Consider the following 9186-nt stretch of genomic DNA (forward strand, 5'->3'; position numbering starts at 1 on the left):
AGGCTTAGTTTTTTTTTTTTTAACAAAACTACTTTATTTAGGGTTCTTAAATGCTTCTACCTCTCTTCCAACCCACTGACAAGAGGCAGAGGAGAAAGAAGGTTATTAGGAAAAAGGAGTTGTAGACCTTTTTAGAAGTAGTTCATTGGAGCGAATCTACTCTTTGTTGTCCAGTCCAAATGCCAACACCAAACAGCAATACAAATCAGCACAATTCAGCATATTGGGACAAGTCAGTGAAAGCCGCAAGACTAAGTTGGATTGCCCTATGAAGTTCTCTGGAACATTTCTCTCTGCTCAGTGATGTCAATCCAAAAAGTGTTGTCTCACTATCTGTGAGCCTCTATATATCTCCTCTTCTCAAAGTCCACCCACCCACAGATGTTCTCAGTTGGCCAAAGTCATGCTCCTAGGATGAGACAGATCACGGCAAAACATCACATGCCCTCTCACAAAACAGCTTCGAGCAAAACATCACAGGACATAGCTTCACAGCCACATAAAGAAATTAACTGTATATAATTTTATGTATAAACACATATTTTCATATAGACAAACTAGCTGAATTATATGCATTAAATATTTCTGGTCTTTGTAAAAAGTAGTTATACCTCAGTAAAATTCTTTTAAAATAAGTAAAAGATGGTAAAGATGTTATGAAGAAATGTGTGTATAAGGGAGTGAGCATTCAAGAATTTGTGTGATATAATTTTATAGACATACAGAGCACACTCTCAATAATCAGTATCATCATCACCCAGAAATACTAATTTTTAGATATGCTCAGGTATTGCTGGCAGAGAGGATGATCTAACCAGAGACCACCAAGCCTGAGAATCTGAGTCCAATAGCAAGGCCTCAACCCACACAATAGGAGAGAAATACCCCCTCACACTGTCTTCTGTTTCCTGTGATCATTTGCAGACACAAAATAGTTTTGGTTGTGAACCTAGCCTTCAGTGACAGAGCCATCTATCTAACCCTCTACACACAAAGTAAATAAATAAATGGTTAAAATGACTCAGAAATTATATGTTATATAAAAGCAACATAATAAAACCCATCATATTTTACAGAGTGTAGATAGTAATTATGAACAGGAAGTAATGACAATAATTATGATTATGATGATGATGTTAAGAACGATGATGATAACAAGGAGGAAGACATGTTAGAATTAAGACATTTCCCCCCACCCTGAGGGAGGAGCAGCCTTACCAGGCCACAGAGGAAAACAATGCAGCCAGTCCTGATGAGACCTGATAGGCTAGGGGAGGAGGACCTCCCCTAGGATATTTTCTCAAAATGTTCAGCTGTCAGAGGAATAACTTGAAGAAAGCCCCTGAAGTAGGTGATTCTTTTGGATGTTCATGGCTATACAGGAGCTAGTGTGAGGTCAAAGAGAAATAGAAGTGGTAATAATTGACATCACAGAAAGTTGAGAAACGAGGAGGTTTCCCAGCTTGGACAGAGACATGAGGGTGGCCCTCATCACAGTATGTGCTTATTGCTTGGTATAATTTTGGTGTAAAAACATCCACTGAGCAATGTGTTTACCTTGCCTACTATGATTAAATTAAATTAGCTATCACTCTTTATTATAAGACTCAAGTTGGAGTACATGGATCCAGGAAATCCCTGCTCTGAGAACTATGCATGTACGAACTGCCACTAACTCCAACATGGCCCCTGAGCCTTTGCTGCTAGGGATTTGCTTCTCATAGATGCCCAGACATGGCTGGCAGAGAAGATGATCTAAGCACAGACCACCAAGTCTGATAATCTGAGGCCAATAGCAAGGGATCAACCCAGATGACAGAAGGAGAGAAGGACCTGCCCTTTTTCTCTACTGTAGTACTCCATAATTTTCATTTTTAAAGCTTCTCATGGACAAAGGAGCTCAGGGCTAAGTTTTACTAACTTCCATGACTCATTAAAATAAACATATATGCACATTTATATGAAAAGAGTGATAAATAGGTATAAAATGGACACAGGGGTATACACACATTACACTATAAGGCAAAAAGGTAGTTTGTGAAGGCAAAATAGAGTAATACTTTCTTTGAGAGAAAGCATTGGAAACAAGGATTAAAAGTGCCCTGCCTCAGTATACAAGACAAAGATGTTGTCAGACTCCTGCACCACAGAAAGGAAATGACTAATGAACATACATGTGCACAGTGTTAAGGTACTGAAATGATTACGAACTATGGCTCATAGGTATACATTTACTCACGTAAAAGTTCCCATACCCAGAGGAAAGGGTAAAACACTCTGAAAAGCACATCAGGACCTTTTCTATTGCTAGTAAGATTTTCAAGAATTCATTTCTCTGCATTCTTCTCAATATAAACATGGTTGAGTATGTCTCATCTTAAACAGAATAACATTTCTCTCCATAACTAATACCCTGCTTATCAACTCCCTGTAGCTGAAAAGATCCTCAGAATTAAATTTTTTACTGAAAGCATTTTAAGCCATGAACCTGGTGCTGATCAGTTCAACATTTATTTCTCATTTTAATATTAGAAACACATACAAAATAATGAGCAAATTGATAATACTGAATTAATGACATATTTTAAATAACTGATAAATCACAAAGCAAGCAATGACAGCAAGTCCACTCTGGGCTAGGGGCCTGATTCTCAGCTGATGTTGAGTAAATATTGTTGGGTTCTATTCTCTTAACCTCCCTGCAGGAGCTACTGAGCTCTCACCTGGACCTGCGGCTGTGGAAGAAGGTCTCCCTCGGAAGGTCAAGGTCTTCCTTAGTTGGCTGAGGATGGAAACTGAAGCTCTGCCTCACACAGGAGAGTAGGAAGGAGTCAGGGGTTTGATTGAGACTTAAGACACCAAAAGATATGTTGTCTAGCCCAGTGCTGCTCAATCTAAGGGTCATCAGAGGAGGCATTTTCAGCCTCCTATATGTGTTCATTAGACATACTCTCCTCTGCTTACATTATTCTCTAACCACACAATTTCCCTGTAGACATTGGTCTGAAAAAAAAAAAAGAAAGAGAAATTCTCCTGGTTGTCTTTCCCTTGGGGGCCAAGTTACAATCCAGCAACTATGCTTTTAATTCCTTCTTTCTCCATAAACTCACATACTGCCCAGAAGCCTGGCCTCCTAGCATTACATCTCTGCATCATATTGAATCTAAACAGTGATGAGTCTTTCTTGATTGGATGTCATGAGTCACTAAAACATTGGTGGTGGTGGATACAAATCTTTTGGTACTTTTACATAATTCTTAGCTCTTATTTAACAAAATGGGTATTTATGTGTGTTCTTTGGTATAAAGTATTGGAACTTGCATTTCTTGGTTTCTTGGTTCAGGGTCCTTTACTCAACCTGAGTAGATATTTTATCATCAGAGCCCAAGAGTTACCATTACTTCTGTCATTCTGAAATGGAATCTCTTTAGAAGAGATTCTCCTGAGCTACTCTATGAACTGCGCATGCCAACATAGTTCTTATCTCTAAAATAAAAAGAAATGGTTACTCTGAAATCGAATATGAGTGAACATGGTCCAGGAGCACAGATCCAGCTTGGACTAAATACTGTGTTCTGAAGGGGTAGCAATTTCATGAAGTTTTTCTGTAACATAACCAACTCTTCAATCAATACACCAACTCTTAAAGCAATATGCTTTACAAATATGTTGGTTGAAAAATCAGATAGCTGGATTATGGCAAAGTGAGAAAACTTATGCTTTAGGCCTCAGATCAATTTGTCCATATCATTGAAGTCCTAATTAATCAACCAACCAGCCAACCAATCAATGATCCAGTCAGTCTCACTGGACCTTTTTTAATAAGTATGGTCATTCAGAGAGCAATATTCATATTAGTTTACTTCTATTGCTGCAATAGAATGTCCCAATGAAATTCTTAGAGATATCAGGGATACAAGGTCCATATGTAAACATTATTATGTTTAGATACAGCAAGACAATTGCCAACATCAAATTAAATGGAGAAAAACTCAAAGCCACTCCACTAAAATCAGGAACAAGACAAGGCTGCCCACTCTTTCCCTACCTGTTTAATATGGTACTTGAAGTTCTAGCTAGAGCAATAAGACACTAAAGGAGATAAAGGGCATACATATTGAAGAGGAAGTACTCAAAGTATTGCTATTTGTAGATGATATGATACTGTATATATAAGCAACCCCAAAATTTCTACCAGAGAACTCCTACAGCTAATAAACAGCTTCAGCAAAGTGGCTGTATAAGAAAAAAAAAATCAGTAGCCCTCCCGTACACAAAACACAAATGGGCTGAGACAGAAATTAGGGAAACTATACCCTTCACAATAGCCACAAATAATATAAAGTATCTTGGTGTAACTCTAACCAAGCAAGTCAAAGACCTGTATGACAAGAACTTCAATTCTCTGAAGAAAGAAATTGAAGAAGATTCCAGAAGATGAAAGATCGGTAGGATTAATATAGTAAAAATGGCCTTCTTACCAAAGGCAATCTACATATTCAATGAAATCCCCATTAAAATACCAATACAGTTCTTTACAGACTTTGAAAGAACAAAGTATAGAACTTTGTATAGAAAGACAAAAACAAAAACATAAAACAGAATAGCTAAAACAATCCTATACAATAAAATATCTTTTGGAGGTATCTCTATCCCTGACTTCAAGCTGTGCCATAGAGCAACAGTAATAAAAACTGCATGGTACTGGCATATAAATAGACTAGCTAGTCAATGGAATCAAATCAAAGACCCAGAAATAAACCCACACACCTACAGACACCTGATTTTTGACAAAGATGCCAAAACCATACAACAGTAAAAAGTTAGCATCTTCAACAAATGGTGCTGATCTAACTGGATGTCCACATGTAGAAAAATGCAAATAAATCCAAATAGATCACTCTGCACAAAATTAAAGTCTAAGTGGATCAAAGACCTTAACATAAAACCATATACACTAAGCCTGTTAAAAGAAAAAGTGGGGAAGAACTTTGAACTCATTGGCACAGGAGACGACTTCCTGAATAAAACACCAACAGCTCAGGCTCTAAGGTCAACAATTAATAAGTGGGACCTCTTGAAACTGAAAAGCTTCTATTAGACAAAGGACATTGTTAATAAAATGAAAAGACAATATATATATATTGGGGAAAGAGCTTCACCAATCCTACATGCCACAAAGGGCTAATATCCAGAATATATAACACACTCAAAAAATCAAACACTGACAGAGAATCCAAGATGGCTGTGCCAATAGCACAGTGTGTCTGATCAGCAGGACAGCAGTGAATGCACAGTGACCAACAGACCAAACTGTGGGCCCCAAAACACAACAATTGTGTTCCCCAGGTGAGAGGAAACCCCCCCGGTGAAGGAAACAATCAAGTCTGACATCATGTCACCCACCTAAACTCCTGGGTTCCTGCAGTTGGGCACATAGCCGCACACCTGTGTGCTATGCTCATCGTCCTAGACTAAACTGTGGGCCCCAAAGCACCACAGAGTGGGTCTTCCAGTTGTGAGGAAACCCCAATAGTGAGGAAAACAATCAGGGCACCCAGCTAATCTCCGGAAAAGTTCCTAGGTTCCTGCAGGCTTAGAATCTCTAGCCTCTGTCACATGCCTGTGTGCTGGGCTCACTGGCCACTGAATAACTTCTTGGTAGTGGGGCATGGAACTCCAATCTCAGACCTACAGATGCTTGGGAACACAGGATCAGCCCCAGATGCTGCTCCAAAGCTCAATCTGTCTCCCTAGTGAGACCCACTAAATCTCTGGGCTTGGTGGTTCTTCAAGAGGGCTACTACCAGCAAACACAGGGTCTGAGCACCTGTAGCTCATTAAAATTCAGAGAAAGAAAACCAGTGGCAGGGAAGCTGGCTCCAGGACTTCCTCTGATGAAAGGAGAACCTGTGGGCTCCTAAGGAGACCAGTTAGCCACAGGATCATACACCTGAGGAGAGCTACAACAGTATCCTGAAAATCACTGGGCAATCAGACACCAAACCCAACAATCTGAGGAAGGCTCCTTCAGGAACAATCAGCTTCCTGTCAAGGGGACTTCCTACACCACCCCACTTTCCCCAGGACTCCAGAAGGCACCAGAAATTTCCAGCCAACACCTGAGACAGCCAGATGGGTAAAGGCCACTGTAAAAACAGAATCACCAAAGCCAAAGCTATATGGCATCTCCAGAACCCAGTTTTTCCCAGGGCAAGCATCCCTGGGTACCCTAACACAAGTGAAACTCAAAAAAAAATGGCCTTAAACCAATGCTTATGAAGATGATAGTGGAAGAAATGAAAAAAAATCCATAAAGAAATACAGGAAAATAAAGTCAAGCATACTGTGGCCTTTAAAGAGGAAATAATTAAATCACTGAAAGAAATAAAGGAAAGTTCACACAAACAGCTGAAGGAATTGAATGAAAGGCAAGAAAATACAAACAAACAAATGAGTGAAAGAAATCAACAAAATGGTTTGAAATCTGCAGCTGGAAATTAAACATTAAAGAAAACACAAACTGAAGAAATCCTGGAGAGGGAGAAAACAGGAATTACAGAAGTAAGCATCTCCAACAGAATACAAGAGATGAAAGAAAGAATCTCAGGTGTAGAAAATACAACGGAAGGAATTGATGAATCTGTCAAAGAAAATGTTCAGGGGGCTATGGCTGGGATACAAAGTAAATAACCTGTGATTAACACAAAAAAATAAAAAATTAAAAAAGAATTTTCTAACACTCATGCTTTTGTTACATGTTCATTTGACCCAAATGTCAACAAATAAATTTCTTTTTAAAAATTAAAAAAAAATTCCTGACACAAACCATCCAAAAAAAAAAAATCAAGAACAACGTAAAAAGACAAAAACCTAAGAATAATAGGAATAGAGGGGAAAAGGGATTTACATCTCCAAGGCTCAGAAAATATTTTCAACAAAATCATAGAAGAAAATCTCTCCAATTTAAAAGATGCCTATAAGCATACAAGAGGCCTACAGAACACCTAATAGATAAAACCAGAAATAACCACATAGTAATCAAAACACTAAATGTACAGCAGCAACAAAAAATATTAAAAGCTGCAAGGGAAAAAGGCCAAGTACCATATAATGTCTAACCCATCAGAATCACACCTGACTTCTCAACAAAGACTATGAAAGCCAGAAGGGCCTGGACAAATATCATGCAGATCCCAAGAGAACACAGATGCCAGCCCAGACTACTATACCCAGCAAAACTCTCCATCATCACAAATGGAGAAAACAAGATATTCAACTATGAAAAAAATTAAACAGTACCTACCCACAAATCCAACCCTACAGAAGATACTAGAAAGAAAAATACAACCCCAAAAGGCTAACTACACTGAGAAAAACACAGGAAATAAATAACTTCTCTAGGGCAAAACTAAAAGTAGACAAGCACACAAACACACTACCACAACCAACATCAAAATAAAAGGAACTAACAGTCACTGGTCATTGATCACTCTCAACATCAATGGTCTCAATTGTCCAACAAAAAGCCAGAATAACAGAATGGATGTATAAGTAGAATCAAACATTCTGCTGCATACAAAAAACACACCTCAGCCACAAAGATAAATATTACCTGAGAGTAAATGGCTGGAAGATGGTTTTCCAAGTAAATGGACTCAGTAAGCATGCAGAAGTAACCATTCTAATATCTAATAAAATAGACTTTCAACCAAAATTAATCAAAAGAGATGAGGAAGGTCAATTCATACTCATCAAAAGAAAATTCTACCAAGAAGAAATTTTAATTCTGAACATCTATGCCCCAAATACAAGGGGCACCAACATTTGTAAAAGAAACATTAATAAAGCTTAAACCATACATAGATTTCCCATACATTAATACTGAGAGATTTCAACACCCCACTCTCAACAAAGGACGGTCAATGAAACAGAAACTAAACAAAGAAACAATGACACTAACAGATTTCGTGAATCAAATGAACCTAACAATACTTACAGAACTTTTCACCCAAACACAAAAGAATAGCACCTCAGCACCTCACAGAACCTTCTCCAAAAGACCACATAGTAAGTCACAAAGCAAGCCTCAACAGATACAAGAAGATTGAAATACTCCCTTGAATCCTATCAGACCTCCATAGTCTAAAGCTGGACCTCAGCAACAACAGAAATAGCAAAAAGCCTACACACATATAGAAACTGAACAATTCTCTACTCAAGAATAGCTGGGACAGAGAAGATATAAAGAAAGAAATTAAAGACTTCATAGAATTCGATGAAGATAAAGGCACAACATACACAAACTTACAGGACACAATGAAAGTAGTGCTAAGAGGAAACTTCATAGCACTAAATGCCTTCATAAAGAAATTCAAAACATTTCACATAATCAATTTAACAGCTCACCTGAAAGCCTTACGGAGAAGAAGAAGAAGAAGAAGAAGAAGAAGAAGAAGAAGAAGAAGAAGGAGAAGAAGAAGAAGAAGAGGAAGAAGAAGAAGAAACATCCAAGAGAAGTAGACAGCTGGAAATAACTAAACTCAGGTCTAGAAACAACAAACTAGAAACAAAGAAAACAATTTAAACAACCAATGAAACCAAGAGCTGTTTCTTCGAGAAAATCAACAATATAGACAAAACCTTAGCCAAACTAACCAAAAGGCAGAGAAACAGTAACCAAATCAACAAACTCAGAAATGAAAAGGAGGACATAATGACAGACACTGAGGAAATCCAAAAAATCATTAGGTCTTACTTCAAAAGTTTATATACCACAATTTTGAAAATCTAGATGAAATGAACAATTTTCTTGATAGATTCTACTTACCAAAAGTGAATCAAGATCAGGTAAATTAATTAAATAGTCCTATATAACCTAAGGAAATAGAGCATTCATCAAAAGTTTCCCTTCCAAGGGGCTTATTGGGGGATACAAAGTGAATAAGTGTAATTAATAAAAAAAATTTTTTTAAAGTAAAAAAAAAAAAAAAGTTTCCCTTCCAAAGAAATTTTAGGACCAGATGGTTTCAGGGAAGAATTCTATCAGACCTTCAAAGAAGAGCTAATACCAATACCCTTCAAACTATTTCACAAGTTAGAAACAGAAGGAACATTACCAAACTCCTATGAGGCCACAGTCACCTTGATACCTAAACCTCACAAAGACCCAACAAAGAAACAATT

Source organism: Psammomys obesus, unplaced genomic scaffold (genome assembly GCF_907164565.1).
Source record: "Psammomys obesus unplaced genomic scaffold, mPsaObe1.curated_primary_1811, whole genome shotgun sequence".
NCBI lineage: Eukaryota > Metazoa > Chordata > Mammalia > Rodentia > Muridae > Psammomys > Psammomys obesus.